At 43.9% G+C, this 18252-nt stretch overlaps 1 protein-coding gene across 1 annotated transcript in view; it reads right to left on the bottom strand.

Annotated features, from left to right (window-relative positions):
- Positions 1-18252, bottom strand: part of ARID4B (AT-rich interaction domain 4B) — a 168793-nt gene that overhangs the window by 148681 nt on the left and 1860 nt on the right. The gene's annotated exons all lie outside the window — the stretch shown is intronic.

The raw sequence follows: 18252 nt of genomic DNA, 5'->3' as shown, positions 1-18252 counted from the left end.
AAGGAAAGAAGAGTGATTTTTAATTTTATTACTTCAAACTTTTACTTTTTTTTTTTTTTTTACTTTTTTGTTTTTTCTAATCCCACTAGGCACTTAAAAAGGTCCAACCGTCTGGTCATTGGTATAATACCCTGCAATCAGTGGCGTAACTACCGCTGCTACGGGGCCCGTGGCATGAGGGGGCCGGTGTCGCCCTCCGTCACGGGCCCCCACCATGACCAGAGGGTCCGCTAGCTGCCGCTATGGCTGCTACAGCGGGACACCACTGAACACTATGGCAGAGCAGGGAGGTATCTCCCCGATCTGCCATTAAACAGGTTGTTCCTACATAAGACATGTATCCCCTATCCACAGGATAGGGGATACGTGTGATCGCTGGCAGCGATAGTGAGAACGGGGGACCGAAAGTCCCCTGAAGTTCTCCATCACAAATCTCGGACTTCCGGGTCTGTATCGGCAGCTCCGTAGAAATAAATGGAGCGCCGTTCGTGCTTGTGCGCATGCGTAACCAGCGCTCCTTTCATTTTTATTGAGCTGCGCAGACTACGGAAGTCAGAGGTTAGTCATGGAGAACTTCAGGGGACTTTCCGTTCTCCTTATCAGTGCCAGCGATCACACATGTATCCCCTATCCTGTGGATAGGGGATACATGTCTTTTGTAGGACACACTATGGGTCGGATTTTTTTGGGGGGTTGGGGCTGCATGGCGTTACCTACAGGGGGGGGTTGCATGGCGTTACCTACAAGGGGGGGCTGCATGGCGTTACCTACGGGGGGGGGGGCTGCATGGCGCCATCTACAGGGGAGGGCTGTATGGCGCCATCTACAGGGGGGGGCTGTATGGCGCTATTTACAAAGGGGGCTGTATGGCGTTACCTACAGGGGGGGCTGTATGGCGTTACCTACAGGGGGGGCTGTATGGCGTTACCTACAGGGGGGGCTGTATGGCGTTACCTACAGGGGGGGCTGTATGGCGCTATCTACAGGGGGGGCTGTATGGCGCTATTTACAAAGGGGGCTGTATGGCGTTACCTACAGGGGGGGCTGTATGGCGTTACCTACAGGGGGGGCTGTATGGCGTTACCTACAGGGGGGGCTGTATGGCGTTATCTACAGGGGGGGCTGTATGGCGCTATCTACAGGGGGGGCTGTATGGCGCTATCTACAGGGGGGGCTGCATGGCGCTATCTACATGGGGGCTGCATGGCGCTATCTACAGGTGGGGAATGTATGATGCGCCATCTACAGGGGGGCCGTATGGCGCCATCTACAGGGGGGCCGTATGGCGCCATCTACAGGGGGGCCGTATGGCGCCATCTACAGGGGGGCCGTATGGCGCCATCTACAGGGGGGCCGTATGGCGCCATCTACAGGGGGGCCGTATGGCGCCATCTACAGGGGGGCCGTATGGCGCCATCTACAGGGGGGCCGTATGGCGCCATCTACAGGGGGGCCGTATGGCGCCATCTACAGGGGGGCCGTATGGCGCCATCTACAGGGGGGCCGTATGGCGCCATCTACAGGGGGGCCGTATGGCGCCATCTACAGGGGGGCCGTATGGCGCCATCTACAGGGGGGCCGTATGGCGCCATCTACAGGGGGGCCGTATGGCGCCATCTACAGGGGGGCCGTATGGCGCCATCTACAGGGGGGCCGTATGGCGCCATCTACAGGGGGGCCGTATGGCGCCATCTACAGGGGGGCCGTATGGCGCCATCTACAGGGGGCCGTATGGCGCCATCTACAGGGGGGCCGTATGGCGCCATCTACAGGGGGGGCCGTATGGCGCCATCTACAGGGGGGCCGTATGGCGCCATCTACAGGGGGGCCGTATGGCGCCATCTACGGGGGGCCGTATGGCGCCATCTACCGGGGGGCAGTATGGCGCCATCTACAGGGGGGCCGTATGGCGCCATCTACAGGGGGGCCGTATGGCGCCATCTACAGGGGGGCCGTATGGCGCCATCTACAGGGGGGCCGTATGGCGCCATCTACAGGGGGGCCGTATGGCGCCATCTACAGGGGGGCCGTATGGCGCCATCTACAGGGGGGCCGTATGGCGCCATCTACAGGGGGGCCGTATGGCGCCATCTACAGGGGGGCCGTATGGCGCCATCTACAGGGGGGCCGTATGGCGCCATCTACAGGGGGGCCGTATGGCGCCATCTACAGGGGGGCCGTATGGCGCCATCTACGGGGGGCAGTATGGCGCCATCTACGGGGGGCAGTATGGCGCCATCTACCGGGGGGCCGTATGGCGCCATCTACAGGGGGGCCGTATGGCGTTATCTACGGGGGGGCCGTATGGCGTTATCTACAGGGGGGCTGTAAAAAAGGCACTATCTACAAGGGGGGGTTGTGTGACACCCAGGGGAGGGGGGGGCCCAGTCAAAAGTTTGCTATGGGGCCCAGTCTTTCCTAGTTACGCCCCTGCCTGCAATACTTATGTATACTCTGGCAGGGCATAATATTCTTCTGTAGATTGCTGACCCACCGGTAGCAGGCCATAGCAACCATCGGCACCCCGCGATCGCGTCGCAGGGATGCTCATGGTGTTGTAAGGGGTTTTCATTTAAGGGGTTAATCGGCAGGGACCACCGCTGGGATCCGACCCGATAGTACTAAGGCTGCTAGTAGAAGCCAGTACTGAGATATGCCGGGCATAGGAGCATCACCGTGCACTCCTTTAGGAGAACACATCAACTAAACAGGCTGCAGGCACAAGGACCAGCGCTGCAGCCTGTTAATTTACGTTAGGCGGTCGGGAAGGGGTTGTTGACGTATACTTTAAACAGATACCATTAGGCTGGGTTCACACGACCTATTTTCAGACGTTTTACGCCTCGAATTACGTCTGGAAAAACGGCTCCAATACGTCGGCCAACATCTGCCCATTACTTTCAATGGGCTTTACGATGTACTGTGCCGACGACCTGTCATTTTATGCGTCGCTGTCAAAAGACGGCGCGTAAAATTACAGCCTCGTCAAAAGAAGTGCAGGACACTTCTTGGGACGTAATTGGAGCCGTTTTTCATTGACTCCAATGAAGAACAGCTCCAAATTAAGTCTGTAAAAGACGCCGCGAAAAACACGAGTACATGCAATTATGTCTGATTTCTCATGAAAACAGCTCCGTAATTTCAGACGTATTTGCAGTTATCGTGTGCACATACCCTTATAGTCTATGGGTGACATATGTTTTAAACAGATGAATAACAGTGGCATTCGTCACTCTTAGTCTATAATTGTATCTCTTTAACGTATGTGTCATGAACAACGTCCTGAAATTTCATGACTTATACATTGAACGCAAACCATTAAATCCTAAGCATCCGTCACAGTCTTTAGATATATGTTGGGAGTTTTTCCCGGCATATACGTTAAACATAGGCCAAAAACATAATGTGCACATAGTCTAAGGCCTCTTAAACATGGGACGGAAATGCTGCGGAATTTCAGTACAGAAATACCACATTATAGTAGAAACAAAGTGGATGAAATTTAAACCAATCTGATTCACACGCTACAGCAAAAAAACAAAACACACATGCAGAATTTCCACAGCATTCCCGTCCCATCTGCAGGAGGCCTAAGGATATGCTCACACGGCTTAGCAAAATACGTCTGAAAATACGGAGCCGTTTCCAAGCGAAAACAGCTCCTGATTTTCAGACGCTTTTGTAGCAACTCGCGTTTTTCACAGCATATTTCACACGTTTTTGGAGCTGTTTTTCAATGAAGTCAATGAAAAACGGCTCCAAAAACGTCCCAAGAAATTACCTGCACTTCTTTTTACGCGGCGTATTTTGAAAATGACGCGTAAAATTACGCCTCGTGGGAACAGAACACCGTAAATCCCATTGCAAGCAATGGGCAGATGTTTGGAGGCGTAATGGTGCCGTTTTTTCAGGCGTAATTCGAGGCGTAAACGGCCAAATTACGTCTGAAAACACATCGTGTGAACATACCCTGAATGTCAGCATTCATTATAAAAACCGATTACATTAGAAATTATTTTTTTAAGGCGTTAAAAGGCTATTTAAACCTTTGAAAGGCATTTTTTTTAAAATAAAAAGGTCAGTGTGATTGGTGCAACTTCATAATAGTTTATTAAAAATAAATTTCTACTTTTTGAGATACAGCTCCTTTTTATCCTGTATACAGAGCAACTATATTGTTCGCTATGACGGGAATCCGTCAATCTCGCGGAACGGACTGGTTCAGTGTCAGCGGGTCCTGCATGTCTGACACACAGGATCCACCTGTAGTCGATCACATCTAAGTTATGAACTTAGATGTGATCGAAACAGGACCCACCGAAACTAAATCTGTCAGTCCCGCGTACCTGACGGGAGCAGGATTTAGCAAACGATACAGCTGCTCTGTATAGAGAATAAGTAAAAAGAATTTTTAATGAAAACTAATTATAAAGTTGCACCAATCACACTGATTGACCTTTTTATTAAAAAATAAAATGTGATATACATTTTTACCCCCTAAGGGCGCAGCCCATTTTGACCTTCATGACACGGCTGTTTATTAATTTTTTTCATTTTTCCTATGTCGCATTTCACGAGTCATACTTCCTTTATTTTTCAGACGACATAGCCGCCCGCATGAGGGCTTGTTTTCTGCGGGATCTGTTGTATTTAATGGCTTCATTTTGGAATATATATAATGTATTGTATGACTTTTTTTGTTGGGGGGTGGGGGGGGTGAACAAAAAAACAATTCAGCCATTGTTTTTGGGTTTGTTACTACGGCGTTCATTGTGCGGTAAAGATGACATGTTAGCTTTACTCGGTTGGTCAGTAAGATTCGGCGATACCAAATGTATATAGCTTTCTTCGGTTTTACTACATTTGCACAACAAGAACACTTAAATATTGAAGAAAATTTTTCACCCTGTTTCAGCGAAACCAAATTTTTTAGTTTTTCTAAAAAAAAATAAATAATAATATTAGCTTTTTATTTTTTCATCGGCAGAGCTGAGTGACAGCTTGTTTTTTGTAAGACTAGTGGACGTTTTAATTCGTACCATTTTGGGGTGTGTATGACTTGGTCACTTTTTATTGAGTTTATAGTAAGGCAGGCCTAATTCAGTGCCCTCTCCCTACCCCCCTCTGTCTCTAAGTTAAACAGACCTATAGGGAAACCCAGATTTGGTCAAACCGTTAACCCAGATTTATATTCACTTACAATCAACCAAACCATCCCATAAATTCTTACATAGGGTTTATTATACCCGTTCGCTTGAAACATATGGGAGCCTCCCCTTAAGATTTAATGAGGCTCTGTCACCAGATTATCAAATCCCTATCTCCTATTGAATGTGATGGTCGCTGCAATGTAGATAATAGCAAAGTTTTTTGTTTTTTTTGAAAAACGATCATTTTTGCCCAAGTTATGAGCAATTTTATATTTATGCAAATGAGCTTTTCAATGGACAACTGGGCGTGTATTGTGTTTTTACCAACTGGACGTTGTGAATAGAAGTGTATGACGCTGACAAATCAGCATCATACACTTCTCATCGTTCCCACCCAGCTTCTTTCACTAAAGACCTGTGGGTGACGTCATCATTCCCAGCCAGCTTCTTTCACTACAGACACAGCGTGACGTCACCCACAGGTCCTTCAACCTTGGCGTCGGAAGAGAGAAGACACCACAGCTCCAGGCGTACAGTTGAATTTGCAGCAGCATCACCATGTGCAGGTAAGCATAGCAAACTCCCTAGAGACGAGCATATTAACCTTTGGGACGCCTGTAGCCGATGTATCGTCTTTGTCCGACGACAAGGTTGAAGGACCTGTGGGTGACATCACGCTGTGTGTCTTTAGCGAAAGAAGCTGGGTGGGAATGATGAGAAGTGTATGATGATCTGTCAGCGCCATACACTTCTATTCACAACGCCCAGTTGGTAAAAACACAATACACGCCCAGTTGTCCATTGAAAAGCTCATTTGCATAAATATAAAATTGCTCCTAATTTGGGCAAAAATGATCGTTTTTTTTAAAAAACAAAAAAACTTTGCTATTATCTACATTGCAGCGCCCATCACATTCAATAGGAGACAGGGATTTGATAATCTGGTGACAGAGACTCTTTAAATTCTTAGGTGTCAGGCTGACCTTGGCACCTTTATCCATCCTGTCTGTTCCTGTCCTAAGTTAGTTCCCTTCTGGTCAGACGTCCTTCAATTTCTATATGACCACTTTGAACATTCCAGAATTTTTTCTGTCTTCTTGGAATAAATGATAATGTCATAGAAAGACAGATTATTTTTCAGATTTTTGTTCTGTGCTCACAAAGCAATAATCACGGCCTGGAAATCCACAGATACCCCCACATTGGTCCACTGGCTGCATCTAATTGTCACCTTTTACAAAATATTACCTACAAACGGAAAGTGTTCAAAACAATGAGAAAATATGTTCTAGATGGTTGGATTTTCTATGCAAACATACTGTGTTGCTATCCTATTTGTATACGGACTGCTGGAGTGGTGACTGTTTGGGGGGGCGGAAGTAGAAGCGGGCACATCGATGTGCGGGAGTCTGCTGGTTGTACGTCTCAGGCGAGGTTATTACTTATGTAAAAGGGCAGCAGTGATGGGTAATGATGGATCTCTCCTGTCCAGTATGTCTTCTGCAACTCTTGATATGTATGCTGGACTCTGGCCTGGGATTCTATATTCCCTTTAGGACGCACATTTCTAGTGATTTTGTACAAGTGAGACATGTAGTTGTATGAACGTAATATTTTTCTTGTTTTATCAAATATTTATGTGGTTAACAAAATGAATAAAACCCTTATAAAAAAACAAAAACATTTTAATGGGGGGGGGGGGGGGGATTTTGTACTCTTATTAATATTTGTAAGCATTTTTTTTCACTTTTTCTTACAATTTTTGCTCATATGAGATCATTTGTATTTCAGTGTATTATGTCGCATAACACTGACAGGCATCCTATGAGACCCAGACAGAGGCAGGTGTTTCTAGATGGCATACTCAGCAGCTATAGCAACCCATCGCACTCCGCAATCTCGTTGTGTGTGGGGAGAAGGGTCGATGGGCTGACAGAGGGAGTCCCCTCCTTCTGAAACTACTTAGTGGTCAAACATCCGGTATCTAAGTTATCTCCAATGCCGGCAGTTAGAGCGGGGTGCCCGCTGTATAATACAGCTCTTGTGCCCGCACTATCACCACGACGTACTATTACATCAATTTGCGGGAATTACTTAGTTCTCACAATGTAAAAGTACGTCATGGAGTGGCAAGGTGTTAAAGAGGCTCTGTCACCAGATTCTCAAATCCCCATCTCCTATTGCATGTGATCGGCGCTGCAATGTAGATAACAGTAACGTTTTTGTTTTTTTAAAAACGTTCATTTTTGGCCAAGTTATGAGCTATATATATATATATATGCAAATGAGCTTTGAAATGGACAACTGGGCACTTTTTTTTTCGTTATGTCCAACTGGGCGTGTATTGTGTTTTTAACTGGGCGTGTTTACATGTATGACGCTGACCAATCAGTGACCAGTCAGCATCATACACTCCTCTCCATTCATTTAGACAGCAGCGATGTGCAGCCACATACACAGAGATTAACGTTACTGCAGTGTCCTGATAATGAATACACATGAAATCCAGCCTGGACGTCATGTGTATTCATTATCAGGACACTTCTGAATCTTTTCTTTGAGATTTCTAGCAAGGGAAACGAAATCTCGCGAGATTACGGAGGTAAACGAGATTTCGTTTACCTTGCTGCAAATCTCACAGAAAAGATTCAGAAGTGTCCTGATAATGAATACACATGACGTCCAGGCTGGATTTCATGTGTATTCATTATCAGGACACTGCAGTAACGTTAATCTCTGTGTATGTGGCTGCACATCGCTGCTGTCTAAATGAATGGAGAGGAGTGTATGATGCTGACTGGTCACTGATTGGTCAGCGTCATACACGTAAACACGCCCAGTTAAAAACACAATACACGCCCAGTTGGACATAACGAAAAAAAAAACACCCAGTTGTCCATTTCAAACATCATTTGCATATATATATATATATATATATATATATATATATAGCTCATAACTTGGCCAAAAATGAACGTTTTTTTTAAAAAAAAGCAAAAAACTTTACTGTTATCTACATTGCAGCGCCGATCACATGCAATAGGAGATAGGGATTTGATAATCTGGTGACAGAGCCTCTTTAAAAGGCCCCCAGTAACTTATGCCAGTGCAGCTGAAGAACACTCATCAACATTGAAATTGCAACACCAAGAAGGACAAGTCGTAAGCTTATGCAACTCGAGGAAGTAGCAGGTGTCGCTAAGATCTGCAAATTATCAAATTTTTAAGCGCCTAACGCTAATCTCTGGCATGTGGGAGGGTCATAAAAGCCAGATTGAAAGCAAAGTTTTTTTAACCACATGAAACCTCAAAAATCGGATCAAGTGGCATGGGATGATCGCGCGATGCCTCCTGTTAGTCGACGTGCCAGTTATCAACACTTGTCGCAAACTGAGAAGGGCAGAATCCTTGAACTGAGAGACCTTGGTTTATCACTCCAGCAGATCGCTACTCGCCTAGGATGAGATGTCAGCACTGTTCAACTTTGCGTGTCCCGGAGGTTGGGAGAACAATAACGAACGGGAATGACAGCAAGAATGGCGGGTAATGATCCATTCTGTACTACAAGTTTAATTGGACATCAAATCCCAAGCCTAGGGCAGCGGCAGCAACCAGTGCCGACGTCTAGCTACAGGTGTTCCATCGACAACACGCCACAGCTCTCAAAGGCTATCATGGTGCACGGCAATGGAGGTCTATCCTCTTCAGCAATGAGTACCGCTTTTGTCTCGGATGCAATTATAGCTAGAGATTGGTTTGGAAACCATGTGGGCAACACCATGAAGACACCTTGACAAGGGTTTGTCACACTGCACCTACTCCTGGGATTATGGTGTGGGGTGGCATAATGTATGGTAGCCGAAACACTGTAGTCCTTATTTCAGGTACACTAACAGTTCGACGTTAAATGAGATAAATGGCCGTACCACTGGTTCCACAACCAAATCAAAGTGTCCCAGAAGCCGTTTTTCAACTGGACAACACCAGGCTACATGTTGTTCGTGCTACTGTGAACAGCCTGCGTGGCCTAAACGAGCTACCATGGCTTGCAGCGTCTCCGGACTGGTCTCGCATCATCGAGCACATCTGGGACGTCATTGGTCGGCAATTGCAAAGGGAACTGCTAGCAGCCAATCAAGATGATTTGCGTGCCCCAGTGCATTCAGTGTGGCATAACATTCATCAGACAACCATTAATATCCTCTTTGGCAGCATGCCAAGGCACGTAAGTGTGTGTATTTCTGTGTGTGGGGCTCACTCAATACTGAATAAATCAAGATAAAAACCTAAGAACAGAGAGTCAAAACCACGATATTATAGAAAAAAATTGTACATTTTTATTAATAAATAACAAAACAACAATAAATATAAATGCTCACATAGGTAGTCATCCTTGATTTTAATAAGTGTGGAAAAAAATGGAGGCCAGACACCTGTATGTGATGGGCTAATGTAATGGCATATGCATAAAGAAGATAGTACAAAAGTACATGAATGAGAAAGTAATTAAAGTCACTAAAAACCTGGAAAAGTTCCTCTTTATTAGTGACCTATGTGAGGTAGGTGCCATGTGGCACCAATAGTTACAGCCTCACAAATATGACCTGGGATCCTGTATAGCCCGTTACACAAACACATACTTTTTGATGGTCTTCAAGGTTTTAGTGACTTGCTTGCTTTCTCATTCATGTACTTTTGCACTATCTTCTTTATGCATATGCCATTACATTAGCCCATCACATACAGGTGTCTGGCCTCCATTTTTTCCACACTTTGGTAGTCATCGTTGATTTTAATATGTGAGCATTAATATTTATTGTTGTTTTGTTACACTACCGTTCAAAAGTTTGGGGTCACCCAGACAATTTTGCGTTTTCCATGAAAACTCACACTTATATTTATCAAATGAGTTGCAAAATGACTAGAAAATATAGTCAAGACATTGACAAGGTTAGAAATAATGATTTTTATTTCAAATAATAATTTTCTCCTTCAAACTTTGCTTTGGTCTTGGAATGCTCCATTTGCAGCAATTACAGCATTGCAGACCTTTGGCATTCTAGCTGTTAATTTGCTGAGGTAATCGGGAGAAATTTCACCCCATGCTTCCAGAAGCCCCTCCCACAAGTTGGATTGGCTTGATGGGCACTTCTTGCGTACCATACGGTCAAGCTGCTCCCACAACAGCTCTATGGGGTTGAGATCTGGTAACTGCGCTGGCCACTCCATTACAGATAGAATACCAGCTGCCTGCTTCTTCCCTAAATAGTTCTTGCATAATTTGGAGGTGTGCTTTGGGTCATTGTCCTGTTGTAGGATGAAATTGGCTCCAATCAAGCTCTGTCCACAGGGTATGGCATGGCGTTGCAAAATGGAGTGATAACCTTCCTTATTCAAAATCCCTTTTACCTTGTACAAATCTCCCACTTTACCAGCACCAAAGCAACCCCAGACCATCACATTACCTCCCCCATGCTTGACAGATGGCATCAGGCACTCTTCCAGCATCTTTTCAGTTGTTCTGCGTCTCACAAATGTTCTTCTGTGTGATCCAAACATCTCAAACTTCGATTCGTCTGCCCATATTAATCTTTTCCTTTTATTAGCCAGTCTCAGATATGGCTTTTTCTTTGCCACTCTGCCCTGAAGGCCAGCATCCCGATGTCGCCTCTTCACTGTAGACGTTGAAACTGGCGTTTTGCAGGTACTATTTAATGAAGCTGCCAGTTGAGGACCTGTGAGGCGTCTATTTCGCAAACTAGAGACTCTAATGTACTTGTCTTGTTGCTCAGTTGTGCAGCGGGGCCTCCCACTTCTCTTTCTACTCTGGTTAGAGCCTGTTTGTGCTGTCCTCTGAAGGGAGTAGTACACACCGTTGTAGGAAATCTTCAGTTTCTTGGCAATTTCTCGCATGGAATAGCCTTCATTTCTAAGAACAAGAATAGACTGTCGAGTTTCACATGAAAGCTCTCTTTTTCTAGCCATTTTGAGAGTCTAATCGAACCCACAAATGTAATGCTCCAGATTCTCAACTAGCTCAAAGGAAGGTCAGTTTTATAGCTCCTCTAAACAGCAAAACTTTTACAGCGGTGCTAACATAATTGCACAAGGGTTTTCAAGTGTTTTCTAATCATCCATTAGCCTTCTAACACAGTTAGCAAACACAATGTACCATTAGAACACTGGAGTGATGGTTGCTGGAAATGGGCCTCTATACACCTAAGTAGATATTGCATTAAAAACCAGACGTTTGCAGCTAGAATAGTCATTTAGCACATTAACAATGTATAGTGTGTATTTCTGATTAATTGAATGTGATCTTCATTGAAAAAAACTGTGCTTTTCTTTCAAAAATAAGGAAATTTCTAAGTGACCCTAAACTTTTGAACGGTAGTGTATATATTTATAAAAATGTACAATTTTTTCTATAATATCGTGGTTTTGACTCTGTGCTTAGGTTTTTGTTCTAACATATATCATGAGTCATAGCTAATATTACTAATAGTCATCAATTGGTTTTTGCCCTCCCCCAATATATGATACAGTATTTGAAGTAATTTAATTATTTTGCATTAATCTTAAGGGGTATTCAGGTTGTCCTCCATATTGGTTGCGTGAATAAAATCAAGATATTTGGAATATTTTATTTCTTTTTTTTTTATCGTTTGCATATAACATGTATATAGATCCTGTGATTTCTACAATTCCAAAACTTTTCCTTCTTGGCGTTGCAATTTCAATGTTGAGGAGTGTATAAAGATTATATAAAGTAAGCTGAAAATGGTTATTAACTGGGAACAATAGAGTGTATTCAACTGTACAGCAAATGTATACAAGGCACATTTTGGGTTTATTCATGCGTGCCTACATTAAGGAAATTACTTTTAGGTGATACTGTGGGTGGCGCAAGAAGCGTGCTGTAAAAAATGTTGAGACATATGCCCTGCCCCTTAATATATAGACCACACACCCCTAACTTATTGCTCTTGAATCATGACTAGTACACAGACCATAGACCCCACTGTCCACTCTCCTATTGATAGCCACAAAGCAGATCAACATTGAAATAGATTTAGCAAGCTTTCATAAAACCCAATTCACTGTGCAGTTGTGTAGAATCCGCACAAAATAACCTATAAAAATCCCCTGTGGGTGAACATGGCCTAACAAAGAATAAGCACATATAGTGGTTATTTTCACTATTCTTTTCTATTTCACAGTAACAGGTCCATTCTTGTCATTTATTCACAATAATTTTTCATACATGGAAAAATATGAGGCCTCAAAATAGCGGATATATTGGAGGGCAATGTAACGATATCTTTTGTCTCGGTCATGCAAGTTGCACGAGTGAGACATCGACGTATATTTCCCCGGTGCCACGATCCCAAATGCCACTCTTTGCTCTGAGTGACGGCTCTAGCATCCAATTAGGAGATCGCTAGTGCTGTCATTGCGGTTTTAAGCCCCATGCACACGACCGTAGAAATCATCCGTAATTACGGACACATTTACTTCTATTGCCTACGGACACCGTCTCTTATATTTACGGGAAGGTGTCCGTGCCGTAGAAAGGCTCCGCAAAAGATAGAACACGTCCTATTTTTTCCTTTTATGGACCGTGTTACTTTATATGGGAGCACAGCCCACAAATGATTACGGGCACGGTCATGTGCATGGGGGGGTTATCATTAAATGCCATGTTTTTGCTATGCGGCTTTCATTTGCGCGTTTGTTTTAAAAATGAAACATCTATTTTACAGGTTTCATTTTTTGAAACTGAAAAACAGAGCTGTTTGTATGTTTGTAGCACGTGGTGCTTTTCTGTTTTCATTCTTACTTTTTACTGCTCTTGCGTGAATCACACGCGTCCCACGGAAGTGCTTCCGTGTGCTGCGCGTGATTTTCACGCACCCATTGACTTCAATGGGTGCGTGATGCGCGAACAACGCACAAATATAGGACATGTTGTGAGTTTTACGCAGCGGACACACGCTGCGTGAAAATCACGGACAGTCTGAACGGCCGCATTGACTAACATAGGTACGTGCGAGGCGCGTGAAAGTCACGCACGTTGCACGGACGTATTATACGTTCGTCTGAATAAGCCCTAAGGCTACACGCACATGTTGCATAATTTGATGTGAAAAATCCGCATTGAGGCCAAGATCACACACACAGCTTTGATGCAGTTTTTTTGAGCCAAAGCCAGAAGTGGATCCAAAAGGAAAGAAAAGTTGCATAGCCTCTCTTTTCTGTACACTTTCTGAGTTTGGCATAAAAAAAAAATAAATAAATAAATAAAAAGTGAGACAACAACTGGGTGTGAACCTGGCATAAAACCACAGATAAGTGCAGGTAAAATCCACAATTTAGGGCTTATTCAGACGAACATGGGAAAACTCGGACGAAAAAAAATGGCTGTTTTTTTTACGTCCGCGTTGGTACTGTTTTCACGGATCCCTATAGACTTGAGTCTATGGAGGGATCTGTGTAAACAGAAAAAATAGGACAAGTTCTATTTTTCAACGGACCCTTCACACAGTCCATTGAAACAATGGCCGTGTGAACAGCCCCATTGAAATACATGCTTCCATGTGACGGACGTTGTTTTAACGGCCGTCACATGGACGTTTTCAACTTTCATCTGAATAAGGCCTAATATTGTGGGGGTTTTTTTTATGCGTTTTTTGTTTTTGATGTGGAAACAGTTGCTGATTCTATACTCTGGATTTTGGTGCGCTTCTTGTTTATAGACAAGTGACATACAATTCTGACGGAAACGCAAGATAAATTGACATGCTGCGGATTTTAAAGTCCACACCGCAGGTCAATTTACGTGCGGAAAAAATCTGCAAAGCGTAGACGGGATTACTTGAAATCTCATTTACTTTGCTGCTAATGTATTACGCTGTAAATTTGGTACACCAAATCCGAACATAATACACATCATGTGCATGTGACCTTATTCACATCACGTTTTTAGCGTATATGCCGGGAGAAGCTCCCGATGTATAGATTAAAGCGGTTCGTCATATTTATGCTACCCTATCTAAGGGAAGCATAAAGTACAGACAGACTGTAATGATGGGGGTAAGGAAACAGACAAGTGAGCCCTAATCTACCCGCCACTCAGTCCCTGCCGACTTGCAACGACCCGCCCTAGGCGACGGGGTACAACTGGGCGACGGTCCCTACGCTCAATAAGTGCCCGACAGACAAACAGACAAGGGTACACAGAAGCAAGGGAAAAGGGGCAGTTGCCCACGGCAACACCGTGAGCAACAAGAGTGGTGAACGAGCCGAGTCAAACCAGGAGTGTACGAGGTACCAAAAGCAGAGCAGGAGAGTAGTGAACAAGCCGAGTCAAACCAGGAGTGTACGAGGTACCAAACGCAGAGCAGAAGAGCAGTCAGTAAGCCAGGGTCAATACGAAGCAGGGACAAATAGTTCAAGAAGCAGCAGCAGGGCCAGGAAACCAACAGAGAAGAATCACAAGCAAGGAGGAACAGGAAAGGCAGGTATAAATAGACAGAGGGCGGGAGCTAGCTCCGTCTGGCCAGGCTGTGATAGGCTCTCCCACTCCTAAGCCTGCCATCCTGAGTGGTGGAAGATGGAGTCAGTCTCACAGACATAGAAGCAGGTGCAGACTGATTACCTATGGGCGTGGATACAGAAGCTGTGCCTGGCAGATCCTTAACACAGACTTCGTAAATATTGTGCCGTAGTTTAGGAGAACTTACAGGTTATATTTGCGGTGCACGGCATGCTTGGATTCTAATGATATTCCCGCCCTCCAGACGCTAAGTAACACATTCCTCCCTATGGACAGCAATAGAGAGTAACGTGTCAATCAGCGGCTGGAGGGCAGGGGGAGCATGAAAATCATTAGACTCAAATTATAAGACAGGGCAACATAAATATACGATAGACCTGCTTTAAACGTAGGCTGTGACGTATGCCTAACAGCGGCATCCATCACCCATAGAGTCATGAAAAGCTCATGACGTATATGTCTAACAGATTCTGGTAATGTGTGCCACACAGTAGCATAAGTCACCCATAGGCTCCTATGTTAAAAAAAATAAATATATATACACACACACACACACACACACACACACACATTTTTTGCAGGATCCCATTGGATGGAATAGAGTAGTCTAGTATGCTATTCCCTACTAGAGTAGACTGACTTCTACCAGCCCGACTGAGGCCAAAAGTAGTCTTTAGGCCTCCATTGGCCTAGTGGAGCCCTATAGACATCAGAGCTCTAAACTCGAAATACTCTAAACGTACATCACAATCGTTGATGCCTTACATGGCTGCGTATTCAGCCAAAGATTTCACTTTGCATTGCAATGAATGAATGAAATCCACGTTAAAAAAAACTGCAATAGATAAAAAAGCCACAGCTTGTCTAAAATACTTTGTATACTTATCTTCTACTAATCCATGTATTATAACCCATTCATATCCGCATATGCATTCACAATTCTGCAGACTGCAGAGCTGAAATCTCCTGGCACATGCAATTTTGATGCAGCTTTTGGCACAGGTTTTTTTTTTTGGTTTTTTTTTTAAGCCAAGCATGGCAATGGACACAAAATACAGGAGATGTATCAGTCTTTTCTTGATATCCTTTTGGATGCACTTCTGGCTTTTCCTCAAATAGAGCTCAAAACTACATCAATACGATGTGTGTGATCCTGGCCCTAGGCTTCAAAAATGTATAAGGTGATGTTCACATCTGCATTGGACGCTCCGTTAGGGGCCTCCGTTGCAGATCCGGTAGGGTTTGCCAGGGTTTCCCGGGCACGCTGCGCTATTGTGTCTGGTAAAATCACGGAAAGCCGGCTGAACCCATTAAAGTTAATGGGTTCCGTCGGCAACCAGCGGTACCCGTTGTGCAACGGAACCGTCGGTTCTGATATTCCCTTGTTCTGCTCCCCTTACAGAGCAGAACAACGGAACACACCGACGCAGGTGTGAACCCAGCCTTACCCACATTTTATCATGTTACTGGCCCACGTTAATAATGGGTTTTTAGTTTTTCCTTTTATTAACCAGTGTTTACTAAATTGCAGAGCTGCATCCTAAACTTTTTACAATACATTCCATGAGCACATTGTTTCTTGACTGAACGGAGGACAAACCTGAGTTAACCACTTTGTTGCATCAGAATCTGATCCAACACCAAAAATACTACCTGCATAGGCATAAATATAGGAACAGATCCTTTGTCATAGGTTTACATTTTCCATACTTTAGGTTTAACTGCACGGACACTGTACTTAGGGCCTTTAGTAAGTAACAGGTTATTAATAATACACTTTAATCACGGTTTTATGGCCGATCACTGCAAAATGAACAATAATTATCCAAATTGAACTATAGCAACAACCGGAATGAGCATTAATAGGTTCAGGCTACTTAATGCAATGCATGGCAATAATAGGTTCTTGAGCGCTCAGTGAATAGTCATTATATGGGAACCTTGCTGAGAATTCAGTGCAGGAATAAATATAGGATACGGAGATTTCTTTTTGTTTCCATGATGAAACATTATAATCAGACATTTGTCAATTCCTACAGCGGTGGATATGACTCTAGTCAGACATAGGTAGGCTGAAATTGGGATGGTAGTTGTTTGAAGCAAAATTTACATTAAATGACTGCCCATCCATGTATGAATATTTACAGGTAAAGAAGTATATTTGTCTGTACCCTTCATTTCCATTACAAGACGCTATCCTATGACAAATACGGGATGGGTAATAGCGTAACTTCTCCGAAATAATATCTCGAACCTATGGTGGGACAGAAGAGGTAGGTGGTTTTCATGTGCTTATACTCAATCAGATTTTCTACACAAAGGGCACATATGCCCAAACTGCCCATGCAAATCATTATTATAGGACTTGACTCCAAGATCTGATTCACTTTGCTTCCAATACATGGAAGTTCTGCTCTCAAGCACGAGAGAGAAAACATCTTTCATATTAAATATCACATTATAGCGATCAGTTGCTCAGAACCGAACGCATTGGGCCATATTTATCAATACAACTGCATCAGTTTTCCAGTGTAACCGCATCAAAAAGAACAGAACTGAGACTGAATACCCTATTTATCAAGCCCCCTACTATTTTTAGAGCTATTGCGTGCACATATGTTAGAATTAATAAACAGGACGTATCTGGACTGGCATTGCAGTAAACAAACGCGGTATCTTTTATACTATTCATCTACATCTGGTTAGGCGACATTGCCATATAACAGCATGTACAGAGAGAAGCTGGAAAGTTTATTAAGAGGATTTTCCAGGTATAACCTATGCAGACCTTTCCAAAAATGTTCCAGTAAAAATACGGTCAGAAGTCAAGGATGCTTCTTTGTATACATGATTAGATTCATGGCACCTACACCGATACCTGGCTAAAAACTAATGCCAATCCCAATATATAACCCGGCATCGGGCTCCAGGTCTACACCTGAAGGACATACCGTGCTTCTAAATGATGCCCAACATTGGCATATGTAATAACAGGCTGCACCACTATGTGCTGCCTATGTATAACCCACTCTATATATATATAAAATGAACATAAGGGTCTGTTGCTCAGCATGACAATGGTGGAACAGTCTATTTACGATCTCTCAGACATGGACGTGCCCTTGCTTCATCCAGACACACCACGCAAAAATGAATAAGTTGCTGGAATCCAAGGCAAATCAGGTGGCAACTTTCCCTTTCTAAAGCAAACTGCACCACTGCAGCACAAGTGGAAGGGAATGACCATTTGGTTAAACATTAGGGCAATATTCAAGGTAGAGAAAACAAAATGACAGATTAAATATGTTCAATTAAAATAACTGAACCTTTTAATTTATTATCCATGAAGATATACAGAATAAAACTATTCACAAACACCCAGGAGCCACAACACAGAACTCAGGGGTAAAATGAAGGACATTGGGTGCAGTTCAGTAAAAAAAATAACATCTTTAGGTGACATTCTGTGTTGGATTTCCATCGGGAAGCGGTCTGGTTATGGCTCATATATTAATCCTACAGAGGAACTCAACAATAAAGGCTTTG

The sequence above is a fragment of the Rhinoderma darwinii genome, chromosome 4 (assembly GCF_050947455.1).
Source record: "Rhinoderma darwinii isolate aRhiDar2 chromosome 4, aRhiDar2.hap1, whole genome shotgun sequence".
Classification (NCBI taxonomy): Eukaryota; Metazoa; Chordata; class Amphibia; order Anura; family Rhinodermatidae; genus Rhinoderma; species Rhinoderma darwinii.
Note: the sequence above shows the minus strand (reverse complement) of the source record. Positions and strands in the feature narration are given on the sequence as shown.